This window comes from Cyprinus carpio, chromosome B4 (genome assembly GCF_018340385.1).
Source record: "Cyprinus carpio isolate SPL01 chromosome B4, ASM1834038v1, whole genome shotgun sequence".
NCBI lineage: Eukaryota > Metazoa > Chordata > Actinopteri > Cypriniformes > Cyprinidae > Cyprinus > Cyprinus carpio.
The window spans coordinates 9,283,048-9,299,557 of record NC_056600.1 but is presented as its reverse complement, the minus strand read 5'-3'; the positions used below and the strand labels follow the sequence as shown (position 1 = coordinate 9,299,557).

At 38.4% G+C, this 16,510-nt stretch overlaps 1 pseudogene; it reads left to right on the top strand.

The window, feature by feature from the left end:
• The first annotated feature begins 810 nt into the window (after positions 1 to 810).
• On the top strand, positions 811 to 13,630 carry LOC122137121 (annotated as a pseudogene).
• The last annotated feature ends 2,880 nt before the right edge of the window (positions 13,631 to 16,510 follow it).

Sequence of the window (16,510 nt, the reverse complement as noted above, 5' to 3'; positions counted from 1 at the left end):
AAACATGAAGCAGCGTCATCATCTTGTACATGTTAAATTAATATGTAAAAAGACCAAATATTCAAGATTGCAGGGACCAAATATGTTAGAATTAGTCATTAAACCCCCATATTAAAATCAGTCTTGCTGAAGAGTGTAATTACATTCAATGTAATTAGTTTGTATTATATATTTCAGTTTAGTATATATTACAACAGCAAATAAATAGTAGAATTAAGAATTCAGTTACATATAAGAGAGGAAAACTGAAATACATGGAACAGGGAGAATCTCCGTCATGCAGTGACACATGGACAAGACCCTTGGTTCTGCTCGTCCTTAAAATAAGAAGTGTTTTGCTGCCATCTGCTGGAAAAATGCAGCATTGCCGCACATGTTTGTTGCTGTTCCATTAGTCTCCAAGATATACCAGTTGAATGTAATAATATATCATTATTTAATTGTATTTAATTCATATAATAAACATTCATCGTTAACAATATAGTTTATACCATGGAGTAATCGTATTTTATTGTTACATTGGTTAGAATAAAAAATAGTAGCCTAGTAGAAAAATCCACTTACAGTAATATTATGCACAATTTGTCCAGAAACAATGAGATGTGTGAAATGTAACATTTATTCAAATTAGTCATGGAAATTAGTTTTTCTAGGTGTTTGAAATGATCAGACTTACAAAAATCAATCATCAGTGTTTTTTCGCTGAATATAACCTGCAGTGTTTCTGTTTCAATCTCCTTTAAGTTGTGTTACTTTATCTCCATCCTGACTGATGACAGATATTATTCTATCCTCAGTGAAATGAGGAGGAGTCCCGCTCATCAGCGCTGACACTTTATTGATATATATAGAGAAAATCAAAATGCTGCTTTCTGATTTGTCACTGATTGTGTTTGATGATTTCCTCTGTTGTGTCTAATAAGGTAACAGTGAGTGTCATTGGCAGCTGTGAGTCTCTCTCTCTCTTTAGGGGGCTGACAGGAGCCAGTTTCTTCAGTGTGTTTGCGGGAGTAGAGGTGCTACAAGGAGTAAAACAGATGGTGTGACAAGCAGAAGAAGATGGAGGGATGTCTGACACTCATTGTACTCGCCTCCGTATTCACCATAACCACATCTGGTAAGTACGAACAAGACTGTAAAAAGGTGAAATTATATATGTTTGAATGAGAAGTTAATCTGTGATGGCCTTATATCACTAAAAGCTATATTTTATGACACTAGTTCATTCATTGTCAATGAAACTTTATAAACTATTTTAGCTTTACAGGCTAACAATTTAATGATTGACACGATTATTTGTAATATTCTCTTGTCCATCTTGAAATATCTATAAATATTTGTATTTACTAACTTTTTTACATCTTATGTCTTTGCAATATTCTGTTTGTAGGTGGTTAAATCCCTTTCTTCCTTCTTTGTACAGATTTTGAGACCGTGAGGTTGGTTGGTGGTAACAGTTCTTGCAGTGGTAGAGTGGAGGTTCTTCATGGAGGTCAGTGGGGAACAGTGTGTTATGATGACTGGGATAAGACTGATGCTGCAGTGGTGTGTAGAGAGCTGGACTGTGGAGAACCTGTAGATACAATAAGTCGTTTTGGACCAGGATCAGGACCAATTTGGATGGATAATGTAGCTTGTACTGGATCAGAGTCTACACTGAAGGACTGTAGGTCAAGAGGATGGGGTGTCAGTGACTGTGGTCACTATCATGATGCTGGAGTCAGATGCACAGGCAAGCCTGTCCGATTTCTTTAAATGTTTTATTAGAAAACAGAAAAATAAATGTAATAGAATTGTTGTTAATCTCAATAATGAAATAATTAGCACATCACACATTGTTTTTACATTGATATTTACTCATGTAATGTAAACACAGGTCGTCACCCCAGACTTGTTAATGGATCCCACCTGTGTTCTGGAAGATTAGAGATACTTCAGGAGAACAAACGCTACACAGTGTGTGCTGCTGTCTTTGACCAGCAGGATGCAGAGGTTGTGTGTAGAGAGCTGGACTGTGGGGCTCCTGTACAGGTGCTGGGAGCAGCTGCTTTTGACAAAGGAGACGCTCAGATGTGGACACAAGAGATTCAGTGCAGAACATTCGACGCTGTCCATTGTTAACTTTGCCTAAAATAAACTGCATCCATGATAATGACATAGGACTGATATGTTCTGGTAAAATGTTTAACCTCTTTGTGGAGAATACAGTTCCAATTGTTAAATACTAAAATTGATTAGTTTGTTCAATGCCATACTTTGATATATTTACCATATTAATCAGAGATTAGAATTAGAGAACTACTCAGATTATCTCTGTTTTCTTTGTTTTCTTTTTTTCTCTGTTTTCTGGTTTATTTTTATTTATTTATTTATTGTATTTGGTTTAAGTAAGAACTGTGTTGTCTGTCCAGCTTACACTGATCTCAGACTGGTAAATGGCCCTGACATCTGTTCTGGTCGAGTTGAACATCAGTACTTCAGTAAATGGGGCACAGTGTGTGATGCATGCTGGGATATGAGAGCTGCCAGTGTCCTCTGTAGACAGCTGAATTGTGGGATTGCTGTGTCTGTTGTGGGATCAGACTGGTTTGGAGAGGGAAGTGGTGAAATCTGGGCTGATGTGTTTGATTGTGACGGGAATGAAACAAAACTCTCAGAATGTTCCATCTCTTCATGGAGTCGAGCTGAATGTTCTCACAGACGAGATGTTGGAGTCATCTGCTCTGGTGAGGGATTTTATTAAAAATAAACAAATAAATTAATTACTTTGCAATCAGTGTTCCCAACTTTGCAATGTTGTTGCTAGATGTAACAACTTTGTAAACTGCACTAGCAACTTAAAAAAAAAAAAAAACCCTATAGCAATGTATTTAGCTTTTTTTTTTTTTTTAAATTGTATATGGTAACTTTTAGCAACTTTTGAAAAGTGACAAAAAAGGGGGGGTGAGGGAGCATGCATGTTCCCTCTAAAAAGACAAAAGGAGGAAAACATTGACCAGCTAGCCATCCAAGCAGCACATCAGTCTGGAAAGAGCTGTAGTACACACATCATGTGGGAATTAAGTTGCTATTCGCAACTGTTCAATAATAGTTGTTTATAATTGTTAATAACTGTCATTTATGATGTGCATTGTTATTAGCTTGTTCCTATAATTGTAATCACTTAGGTCAACAACAACAACAAAATCTCTAGGGAACTAAAAAGGGTATTGTTCATTTTCTGCCATGACATTATCTGTTGTGTTAACGTACTGTATATAACCTGTAGCCCTAAAATAACAAAAGCCATAAAAATAACTTAATAAAATTAAGTCCTTTAAAAAAATGCGTAATTTAAAATACAGGTAAAACACCTGTAAAAAATCAAAACAGAAAATTTCTTCATATTTTCTTACAGTGTAGCATAATAACTAGCTACCAAAATATACTGCTTAAAACTGTTATTGTTCAGAATGTGTAGTTTTACTAATAAATAAGAAAATAAGATGCAATTGTTAAAATGTGTGTAACTACAGTATTCAGTAATTCAATGTTGTATTTAAAAATTAAAATATCTGATCATAAAAATGTGTTGCATTTATATTACCTTTACTTTTACAAATAATATATTTTACTTTTATGAACTAATCTAAATTAACATATTTCAAATCCTATTTTTGACTGAGAGGCCAGTCAGTTTGAGTATAATATCACTGTGTGTTTTACAATTACACAGTTTTGTGTCATGATGTCATCACAATGTCATTTAGCCATTTTAGCAACTAATGAGCCTGCCTTTAGCAGCTTCCCCTGAAAATTTGTTAGAAAAACTGCTTGCAGTATCTTAATGAAATGCCACATCTTTCACTCAGATTCCTCTCTGGCTCTTCATGATGGTCTGGTGCGGTTGTCTGGAGAGAGACAGTGTGAGGGAGAGCTGGAAGTTTTCTTCCATCAGGTCTGGAGGAGAGTTCTGCTGGACTCCTGGAGTCTTACTGAATCCTCTGTGGTCTGCAGACAGCTGGGCTGTGGCTCTGTGCTGAACTTCTGCGGCTCCTCTTCATCCAGTCCTGAACACAGTCATGAGTGTGTGACGGGCTTCCAGTGCTCTGGGAGTGAAGCTCATCTGGGGAACTGCAGCTCTCCACAAACTCTCAACTGCAGCTCCACACAACATCTGTACATCACCTGCCTTGGTGAGAACAACAACATCTGGGCAGATTCTTCAGTTGTTCGTGATCAATAATGTGTTTTTCTGTCTCTGAAAATCAGGTCGCAGGTCCATCAGGCTGGTGGGTTCTGGGGGAAACTGTGCAGGGAGGCTGGAGGTTTTTCACAGCGGCTCATGGGGGACAGTGTGTGATGACTCCTGGGATATTAAAGATGCCCATGTGGTGTGCAGACAGCTGCAGTGTGGAGTGGCCCTCAGTAACCAGCAGGTACCAGCCTGGTTTGGTCCTGGTTCTGGACCTATATGGCTGGGTGAGGTGGAGTGTGAGGGGAATGAGACGTCCCTGTGGAGCTGCTCTTCTCCAGGCTGGGGAAAACATGACTGTCAACACAAAGAGGATGTAGGAGTCGTGTGCTCAGGTAAACATGCTGCTGTTTTGTTTTGTTTTTAATTAAAATCAATATAACATATTCATATTATTTTCACATGTCCATAATGCCCATATTTTTCAATTTTTCAATTTCAATTTAGAGTTTAAAGAGATCAGGTTAACTGAGGGCTGTGAAGGGAATGTGGAGGTTTTCTACAATGGATCCTGGGGTAATGTGTGCTGGAACCAGATGGAAAGAGATACAGCGAGTCTGATCTGTCAAGAGCTGAACTGTGGAAGATCTGGTGTTTTGTCTGATTCTACATCAAGAGTGAAATCAGCTCCTAACTGGCTTGATAAAGTAAAATGTCGACCACATGATTCCACTTTATGGCAGTGTCCATCTTTATCCTGGGGTCAAAACTATTGTGATGAAGATGAGGTGGCCAAAATTATTTGCTCAGGTGAGATGATTTAATATGGTCTCAGAAAAGTGCCACATTTATTTGGTAAGCAAACTAATTTCTGCACAGCTAAACTGAGCAGACAGAAAGAGTCTTGACTGATGTTTTTATTTCAGTGGAGGAGAGTGAAGAGTCTCCTCGGAGTCGTCTGACATGTTCAGCATCACTTCACCAGAGACAGTGTTCAAGTAAGTTTCTAGATAATACATTGGTTATTGTTTCTTGGTGTAAGCCTGTATTTACCTGCTGGTCAATTAATATAGGTAGGTAATTTATCATGATAAATTATTATTTATGCATTGCATCATTCACATTTAAAATCAGTGATAGATTTAAGCACCAATGTTGATATTCTGCTCAGTGCTGTTTGATATGTGCTTTAGATCATGTTCCTCTCAGACTGAGTGGAGGGGAGGGCCGGTGCTCTGGGAGGCTGGAGGTGTATCATAACGCTGTGTGGGGCTCAGTCTGTGATGATCAGTGGGACATCAGCGATGCTCAGGTGGTGTGCAGGCAGCTGGGTTGTGGAGCAGCTCTGAGGGCTGATGGGAATTCAGTCTTTGGTGCTGGTGAAGGTGTTGTGTGTGTGTGTGTGTTTGTGTGCAGAGGGAATGAGATTCACCTGTGGGACTGTCCTCTCTCCCTGAAAAACCACACTGACTGCTCCCACAAAGAGCACGCTGGACTCACCTGTGCAGGTCACAGCAATCACTGAGGAATATTATTTATTTGATAATTTAGGAGTTAATAATATACTTGTATTCAAGACATCATGATTTTTGACTATCACATGTTTTGACAGATTTGTCAGTGTCCTCTACTCCTGCCACAACAACATCAGTTTCTCCTCCAGTGCGCTCAACATCAGTCTATCCTCCACAAACTCCTCCAGCAGCGTCTCTCTCCGTCCCCCCGGTGCTTGTGATTGTTCTGGGAGTTGTGCTCTTACTGCTCTTAGTTCCACTGCTTATACTGATTCAGCAGAACAGAGTGATGAGGAGAGGTAGGAGAGAACCAGAGACTGTCATATTGTGTCTTATTCAGTGTGTGATCAGTCATGTGTTGTGAACTGACAGTAGGTTTGTCTGTCTACACTCACAGCTCTCTCTAAGAGGAGACACAGGACGATGTCTGAGGCCGTTTATGAGGAGATTCAGCACAGACACAATCACTTCACTCAGAGGGGTGAGACATGCCATCAATCTCATTTAATAGCATTAATAAGAGTCTGTCAGACAGTTGGTGTTCATCTATTATTAGTTCTGTTAAACCTCCTGCTTAAAACCACAGAATTCCTGACAGAAAACCACAGAGCTGCAGGTGTGTGTTTATGTGTGTTAGTCAATTTTAAGAGTATGTGCAGGTGTGTGTATGTGTGTATTTCTGGAGAGCAATGAGGAATGGCTTCCTGTGAGGATACATGTGTGTTTGCTAATAGGCCCAACAAAAAGGGATTTCTGCCTATAATGCTTTTAAATGTGAATAATTAATATTTGTGCTGTGTTGTCTAATTTATGATGCAAAGGAAATGAAGATTCAGTCTGTTTGTAATGATGTTTCTGACTGCTCTGCTTTTCTTTAACAGGGAGTCATATATTGTGTGTTGATGCAGAAGAGATGGTGAAGGAAATCACACCGGGATACTATAATGATGTCATCACTGATGGACTGAAACCAGATCGTGAGACAGGTGTCACTCTGTTATTCTACAACAGCATATAATATACTTTTAAATAAATAAAATATTACAGTATATTTAAGATAGATATTTCAAATTTGTTTTAAATGTAATGAATATGTATCTGTTATGAATGTGTGAATTTGTAGAAGACACATCTGAGAGCTATGATGATGTCATGACAAGCGGACAGAACTCTGATATCAAAAAAGGTGTTTTACTTTTGATTAATTTTTAAAATAAAATGCATTGTTATTGTTATAGATAATGTTTTAAATTACTGTCTTAATGTTTTTTGGGGGGCTTATATTTAATTTTGACTCATATTTTTATGTGCAGTGGACACCTGAGACTTATGATGATGTCACCATTAATAGACTGAGCTCTCAAGGGGTAACAGGTGAGATGCACAAAACTACATTTTTGTCACTCATTGCATGTTTACATGAGTATTAGACATTCAGTCTGTGTCATCAAGTCACTTAATGGAAGAGGGATCCTTCAAATGAGATAAAGTGTTTTTTTATATAATGGTTTGGGTTGTTTTTATGTCATTATTGGTGAGAGTTAGTTAGGGGTGTGTTTGTTTATTTAGTGTGTGTGAGTGTGTGTGTGAGAAACCTGTTGGTTAAGTTATTATAACCCTTTTGTTGTCATCAGGGCCGTCCTTTGAGGGGGCTATCAAGGGGGACCCCCTTGGGGTCGGCCCTGGTTGTCATTATATGAACATCTTTATATATTTTAATATTTTAAATATTTTTCCAGTTTTTTAAGATTTAAAATATTTATCCAATAACAGTATTTTACGGTGGGTGACATGTTCAGTTCACTTAGTTTTGTTGTGGCCATGAGATCATTTTGTCGAGGTGAAGACATCCTTATGTCGTGGCCTCCAGATCCTATGTTTAGGGAACGACATCCATTTCTCGTGGCCGTGAGTTTAATGCATAAACAAACCTGTGTGACCACAGCTACCCGGGATTATCAGAAATGGATTTATGAATATTTTATTTTGAATTAAGAAATTATTATATTAATTATTATAGAAATTATTACATTATTATATTGACCATAGGCCTTTTTTGTAGAGGTTTTTATTTTGTTATATTTAGAATGGGTTTGTGTTAATTTTATTATGAATAATTGTTAGGCCTACATAACGTACATAAAATAAAATAGGCCTACAAGATTTTTTTTTTTTTTTTATCTATCCCATAGTCCATTAACTGATCGTCTTTTTCCTGTAATATTTGTATATTATTATTATTATTATTATTAGCCTATTATTATTGGTTATATTTTTATATTCGTCACAATCATGTTCCCTAGGGTTACTACAGTGTGTCGTGGACATGACAAAATTAAGTTAACCGGACATATCCCCTCCCGGTCACCACAGTATTTGACATGATTTAAGATTTTGTTTTTAATAACAGATTATGATGATGGGGAGGAGGACTCAAACAAAGAAGGTTGCCGTTTGGTTCGATGATCTCATCCACTGCCTCCGTTCAACAAACCTGAACAACGTTTGAGTGATAATGTTGATATGTTGATATACCAAATACCAAATCTCAGGTTTTCACATTTTTCATCATTTTCTGTATTAAAACTGTTGTGCCTTTGTGGAATTTAGTTGTATTGTTTTTTGGCCTTGTTAATCGCAATAAATAAAAAAATTCTGACAATTTTTTGTGTGTATTTCAATAAGACATTACACAATGCCTCAAGTCAAATGTCTGATCTTTCAGTGCAGCGAAAGCACAATAACAGTGATAGCTGAAGACATCCTAAATATAAGCCCAAATGACCATCAGTGATTTAACAGCCCTCAGCATCACTGCAGCATGTTCTCTATACACCACATCTAATAATATAATAATATAACAGTATTTGATGTCTTAATAATACTTAACAAGAGAACATTAGAATGTCAGTGCAGCTCATGTCATATCCATCAATATAAAACAAGCACAGTTGCCTGTCATGGCAGTTTCATCTATACATAAGTGCTGCTTGTCATAAATGAAACCATGGTAATGTCCTGCTATACTTCTTGGTACTTTTAATATTCTTTTAGTGGGATATTGTCCTTACCTGCAGTGCCGAGTTAATCAAAGCTGCAAACAACTTTATGAAAGCTTCTTCACTGCTGACAAACAACAGTATGTAGCTGCAGATTTTGTTTTGGTTGATTGTATAAGTATCCATTTACCAGAATTCACCTTTTCTTATCTCTGTTAATACAGTATACACTCACTGGCCACTTAAACTGCTTGTTAACACAAATAACCAGTCAGTAGCTTAAAAGCCAATGCTTATTTATACATCTCATCTGAATAGCCCTGAATAGTTGTACACAATCAGTCCAATTAATTTTATAATGTATTAACATACTGTTTATTGTGCTCTTGTTAGAACATCAGAGCAGTGTTGCTAAAATACACTCAAATTATGCACAGTTGTCACAAAAAATAAGTTTAAAATGTTCAGTTCAATATAGCAAATATCAACAATTTGTGTGCAATGAAATTTCAGTAAGTGAGCAGTCAGTGATCAGAGCTTGTGTCTGCTGTGTTCAGGTTCAGGTTTGATGCTGAATATAAGCTGCAGTGTTTCTGTATCAATCTGCTTTAAGTTTAGTGTGACTTTATCTCCACACTGACTTCTGACTGACACGAGTCTGTCCTCAGTGAAGTGTCTCTTCACGCTGGAGGAGGAGTCCCGCTCATCAGCGCTCACACTTTGATATATATGGAGAAAATCAAAATGCTGCTTTCTGATTTGTCACTGATTGTGTTTGATGATTTCCTCTGTTGTGTCTAATAAGGTAACAGTGAGTGTCATTGGCAGCTGTGAGTCTCTCTCTCTCTTTAGGGGGCTGACAGGAGCCAGTTTCTTCAGTGTGTTTGAAGAGCAGACGAGAAACTTGTGGTAACAGAATCAAACACACGGTGTGACGAGCAGAAGAAGATGGAGGGATACCTGACACTCGTTTTAGTCTCCTCTATAATCACTCTAACCACATCTGGTAAGAAAAATAGATTGCACAGATTTGAAATTATACATGTTTAAGCAGTACCACTTGAAATTGAATAAAGGCCTGTGTAATCTAGAAATTGAGATTTAGAGACAATAGACTATATTTTATCAGTAGTATTTTATAATTTATTAATGGATTTTCTGACAACCAGTATAATGACAACAAGATGATTTGTCAAATTCTCTTTTTCAGAGGAACGTTCAGCTTGTGCTCCAGCTTTAGCTTTCCAGATAAGAATAATATATTTATATTTGTGTGTATGTTCTCTTATAAAAATATATGAAGACTTCAGTCCATCTGAAATTTTTCTGATTTTTTTTTTTTAATTATCAGGCTCCTATGTTTAGGCTCATTAATTTCACTTCAGTTGCAAAGAAAAGGTTTTTAGTCATTTATTGAATGCCTTATTTTCTAAAATTTCCAGTATTATTTTCATAGGAGTCTGATAAAAATGCTCATTTAAAAGAAGGATCTCAGCAGACATAGACAACTTCTGAGGTCTACATGTTCTTCAACTTTGCAATATTCTACAGATGATTTTAGACTATGCTACTTCCCTCTCTTTCATGTACAGACTTCAAAACTGTGAGGTTGGTTGGTGGTAACAGTCCCTGCAGTGGTAGAGTGGAAGTTCATCATGATGGTCTGTGGGGAACAGTGTGTGATAATGACTGGGATATTTAACTTATCCTGCAGTAGAAAGTTTGGAGTAGAACCACGAATGAGGTGTCAAATCACCCGGCTCATTGAGGAGAGATATGCTGTATCTTTTCTAAGCAATCCGACATACGATGTTTGCATAGCGGATGAAAAAGTGGGCAAAAAAAATACAAATAAAATACAAATCCCAAAGACTAACTTTGATGGAATGTTCACTCTCTCTTGGTGCATGCTGGGAGTTTGGGGAATGTGAGCGTCTCACCGGTGAGAGGAGCGTATCTGGGTGTAGTTTTCTTTACTATTCTTGTTTTTTTTTTTTCTTTATTACAGATTTTGAGACTGTGAGGTTGGTTGGTGGTCACAGTCGCTGTGCTGGTAGAGTGGAGGTTCTTCATGATGGTCAGTGGGGAACAGTGTGTCATTGGAACTGGGGTAAGACCGATGCTGCAGTGGTGTGTAGAGAACTGGGATGTGGAGAGGTTTTAAATGCAGCGTATAGTGCTTACTTTGGACAAGGATCAGGACCAATCTGGATGAGTTTTGTGTCCTGTAATGGATCAGAGTCCACACTGAAGAACTGTAGATCAAGAGGATGGGGTGTTCATAACTGTGGTCATAGTGAAGATGCTGGAGTCAGATGCTCAGGTGAGCTGCTCCATACTTCAGAAGCATCATATATGTAATTTTAAATAATTGATGTGCAATTTGATTTCAAAGCAATTCATAAACAATTATTTAATAATTAGTATATTTTATGATTTAAACTTATTACTTTAATCCATAAATCCCTTATTTTTAATTAAACGGCTTGCTGTTGTTTTGTGTCTGTATCATAATAAAAGTGACAAATGGTCTTCTATGTTGTGTAAATATAATCAGAAACCATAAACTATGGACGATTTACAAGACTGGCTGATGGACCTCACCTGTGCTCTGGGAGGTTAGAGATACTTCATGATCAGTCGTGGATGTCAGTGTGTGACGCTGTCTTTGACCAGCAGGATGCAGAGGTTGTGTGTAGAGAGCTGGACTGTGGGGCTCCTGTACAGGTGCTGGGAGCAGCTGCTTTTGACAAAGGAGACACTCAGATGTGGACACAAGAGATTCAGTGCAGAGGAAATGAATCAACCATTCAACGCTGTCCATCATCACCTTCACATAACATGAACTGCACTCATGACGATCACGTGGGACTGATGTGTTCTGGTAAAATTTTTAAACAAATCCAGTTGTTACATAGACTAAAATTGCATGGCGTGTAACACGATCATTAGCCATGGCCAGTTGGTTTCCATGGATTTTTAAAATCTCTTAAATTTGTCCCTAAAAGGGACTTAAGCCTTAATTTGGAACTGGAAGTCAGGTTGAAAATTGCTGGTATATTATCCAACAAAAAGAGAATCATGTACTGAATGGCATTTACATTTAAAGGAGTTTAAATCTAGCTAAAGCAAATTTTAGCATGCCATAGTCAACTTTAATCATATAAAAAAAAATATTTCCCAACAACAAAATTGTGGCCAGTGAAAAGAGTGATAAGTAACTTTTGAAAACCTCTAGCCACTGTGGCTGGTGAAAATGCTTTGATTGCATTAAACAGAACTGAAGAATTACTCATACTGTTATCTTTCCTGTTAACTCTTATGTTCTGTTTCATTAAGACTGTGTTCTTTGACCAGGTTACAGAGATCTGATGCTAAACGGCCCATACTCCTGTTCTGGTCGAGTTGAGCATCAGCATCTCAGTAAATGGGGCACAGTGTGTGATGCATGCTGGGATATGAGAGCTGCCAGTGTCCTCTGTAGACAGCTGAATTGTGGGATTGCTGTGTCTGTTGTGGGATCAGACTGGTTTGGAGAGGGAAGTGGTAAAATCTGGGCTGATGTTTTTGATTGTGATGGGAATGAAACAAAACTCTCAGAATGTTCCATCTCTTCATGGAGTCGAGCTGAATGTTCTCACAGACGAGATGTTGGAGTCATCTGCTCTAGTGAGTCCTTTCTTTTATAAATTTCTGACTTTATTTATTTATTGTGCGAAATGTATTATTGTTGTAAGCACAATTTAAAACTAGAAGTGTTTTCATAAAACATCAGATCTTTTCTCCAGATTCCTCTCTGGCTCTTCATGATGGTCTGGTGCGGTTGTCTGGAGAGAGACAGTGTGAGGGGGAGCTGGAAGTTTTCATCCATCAGGTCTGGAGGAGAGTTCTGCTGGACTCCTGGAGTCTCACTGAATCCTCTGTGGTCTGCAGACAGCTGGGCTGTGGCTCTGTGCTGAACTTCTACGGCTCCTCTTCATCCAGTCCTGAACACAGTCATGAGTGTGTGACGGGCTTCCAGTGCTCTGGGAGTGAAGCTCATCTGGGGAACTGCAGCTTTCCACAAACTCTCAACTGCAGCTCCACACAACAGCTGTACATCACCTGCCTTGGTGAGAACAACAACATCTGGGCAGATTCTTCAGTTGTTTGTGATCAATAATGTGTTTTTCTGTCTCTGAATATCAGGTCGTGGGTCCATCAGGCTGGTGGGTTCTGGGGGAGACTGTGCAGGGAGGCTGGAGGTTTTTTACAGCGGCTCATGGGGGACAGTGTGTGATGACTCCTGGGATATTAAAGATGCCCATGTGGTGTGCAGACAGCTGCAGTGTGGAGTGGCCCTCAGTAACCAGCAGGTACCAGCCTGGTTTGGTCCTGGTTCTGGACCCATATGGCTGGATGAGGTGGAGTGTGAGGGGAATGAGACGTCCCTGTGGAGCTGCTCTTCTCCAGGCTGGGGAAAACATGACTGTCAACACAAGGAGGATGTAGGAGTCGTGTGCTCAGGTAAAGTCTCACAAATTTTAGTAACTATTACAAATAATTGGCCAGCAGCTGTTATTTTCAGTATCCAAGAAGAAAATAATATTAATTTGTAATATTTAGAATCATTTTTAGTAAGATGATTAGTTTAAGTAATTTGCAAAAGTAAAAACAAATCAATTTAATCTTTTATCTAGAGTTTAAAGAGATCCGGTTAACTGAGGGCTGTGAAGGGAATGTGGAGGTTTTCTACAATGGATCCTGGGGTAATGTATGTTACAACCAGATGGACAGAGACACAGCGAGTCTGATCTGTCAAGAGCTGAACTGTGGAAGATCTGTTTTGTGAACCCATTACATCAGAGGGAAATCAGCTCATAACTGGCTGGATAAAGTTAACATGTCGACCACATGATTCCTCTTTATGGCAGTGTCCATCTTCACCTCTGGGGACAGAATGACTGTGGTGACGATAAAGTGGCCAAAATCATCTGCTCAGGTAAAACAATTATCAGTGAACAATTGAATCCTCTGTTAGTGCTTTAAGATGTGTGGAATAAATTTGGTAACATTTGTTTGTTGTTACAGAATAGAGATTTATGAGTCTCCTCGAAGCTCTTGACATGCTCCACATCTCCCCATCAGAGTTGTTCAGGTAATTTCATTTAACAGAAACAATGAAAATTATGATGTTGAATCACCCCTGTTGAAAAAAACATGTTCAGCCTGGTTACCCATATGCTGGTTAGATATGTTTTGAAGCATGGTAGCTGGTTAAAGCTGGTCCTTAGTTTGTCATGTGGTTATTAGCTGTTGGTTATGAGGTGGTAGTTTTTTGGGATTAGTTTTTTTATTGTGGTTGGTTTTACCAGCTCAAACCAGCTGCGAAGGTTTAAAACATATTATATAAACAATGCTGTATTATGTTTTTTCGAACAGAGACATAGATAATGGTGGTAATGAGAAACCTCTAGGATTTCATCTTTTAATATGATTTGATCACACACAGACGCTGCTTTTCTGTCAGTACTCTGCTGGTAATTAATGTATCTACTCTTTTGTGATGTGTATGTTTTAGATCATCTTCCTCTCAGATTGAGTGGAGGTAAGGGCCGGTGCTCTGGGAGGCTGGAGGTGTATCATAACGCTGTGTGGGGCTCAGTCTGTGATGATCAGTGGGACATCAGCGATGCTCAGGTGGTCTGCAGGCAGCTGGGTTGTGGAGCAGCACTGAGGGCTGATGGGAATTCAGTCTTTGGTGCTGGTGAAGGTGTTGTGTGGATGAACAGAGTCGAGTGCAGAGGGAATGAGATTCACCTGTGGGACTGTCCTCTCTCCCTGAAAAACCACACTGACTGCTCCCACAAAGAACACGCTGGACTCACCTGTGCAGGTCACAGCAAACACTGAGGAATAATATTTATTTTTAAACCATTTTAAAGTATGTAATATTGGTATATTCAGAACATTCATAGCTTTAAATGTGATTGTGTCTGTTTTGCCAGATTTTCCAGATTTGTCAGTGTCCACTACTCCTGCCACAACAACACCAGCTTCTCCTCCAGTTTCTCTTCCAGCAGCGTCTCTCTCTGTCCCCCCAGTGCTTGTGATTGTTCTGGGAGTTGTGCTCTTACTGCTCTTAGTGCCACTGCTTATACTGATTCAGAAGAACAGAGCGATGAGGAGAGGTAGGAGAGATCCAGAGACTGTCATATTGTGTCTTATTCAGTGTGTGATCAGTCATGTGTTGTGAACTGACAGCAGGTTTGTCTGTCTACACTCACAGCTCTCTCTAAGAGGAAACACAAGATGAAGACTGAGTCGGTTTATGAGGAGATTCAGCACAGACTCACTACCAGAGACAGTCTCTTCACTCAGGGGGGTGAGTAACTGTCATAGTATTGGATTTGTAGTCAGGATAATCACTTTATACAGAGGGGTGGGTGAATAAATCGCACTGAGGTGTTTGGGGGACCTTGAGTGTTATTTGAAATTATAGAATTAGTGTTGAGTGTTCCAAAGGAAGTGGGGGGTTTTGGCAGATTTGTGATTGTGAACATCTGTCTGATGGTTCTACTCCATAACAGGAAGTTTCCTTTCTGAAGAACAGCATTCTGGGTATGAAGATGCTGATGAGCTTCTTTCAGGTTGGAGTACTTAATAGTAATGTCACCCGCTACTAAACCCTATGTACTGTATGTTGTGTAATGCATATTTAATTAATTAAAAACATTCTAAAAAACATTCATATAGCAAGTTATCTTAGCAGAAATTATATACACCATTCAACACATAATTTAGCATAATTTATAATATGGTTTTTATTTATTTATTTATTTATTAATTCATTCATTTTTATATTTTTTTTATTAAAGCAAAATCTGCAGAAAGAGCCACACCTGAATACCATAATGATTTCTCCAGCACTAAAGGCCCAACAGGTGAGTGACTTCAGCTGGGTTTGATCTTTTGTGCCTGTGAACAGTAAACCTGTTTCTGTTTATAGACCTTAGTCAAGGTAGACGGCTTATTTCATGCAGATGAAAATGAGAATGTGAGGGACAGACTTACAGTCTTAAAGGGGTCATCGGACGCAAAATTCACTTTTGTTGTTGTTTGAACATAAATGTGTGTTGGAAGTGTGTGTACACATCCATCCTATAATGATAAAAATCCACCCAGTGTTTTTTTTTTTAAATCCCTATTTTAAAATCCTAATAATGTGCTAGTTAGCCAGTTTCACGGCTGAAGTTTACAGTCTGCTCATCACACCACTGAAGAGAGGGGCGGGGTAAGCAGAGCTCTTTAGCATTCAAAGCAACATGGACTAGAACAGTGTGCTGAAAACAGAGCTGATTTTGACAGTAAAAAAGTTTTTTACACTACCATTGAGGAATTTTAACCAAACTATGGTATAGACTTTTCATTAAGACCCTAAAGAATCAGATCAACTTGTGGAAAATGGGCATCCGATGACCCCTTTAACAGTGGCATGCACTGTACAAAGGTTCTAGATCACATCATTTTCAAAAAGTTTTTGATTACTGGAAGTTTTTTGGAAAGATGTGTTGTCAGTAGAACAATTAGTATGTTGATCAACAATAGTACAATTCAATGAACACCCTTTACTTCTATCCAGTGGTTGAATTGTAAAAATATTTCAGGGGGGATGGTGTGGTTAGTTTCTTTTTTGGTGTGGTTTGGTTGGGGGGGGGGCGCTAATCCTGTGGCTAATTTTACATAATGATTAATTTTTAAAAAGGTTTTTATTTAATGAAAAAATAGCATTATTAATTTGACTTTTTTTATTTATGTTTTTTGTTATGGTGGATTTTTTGTAG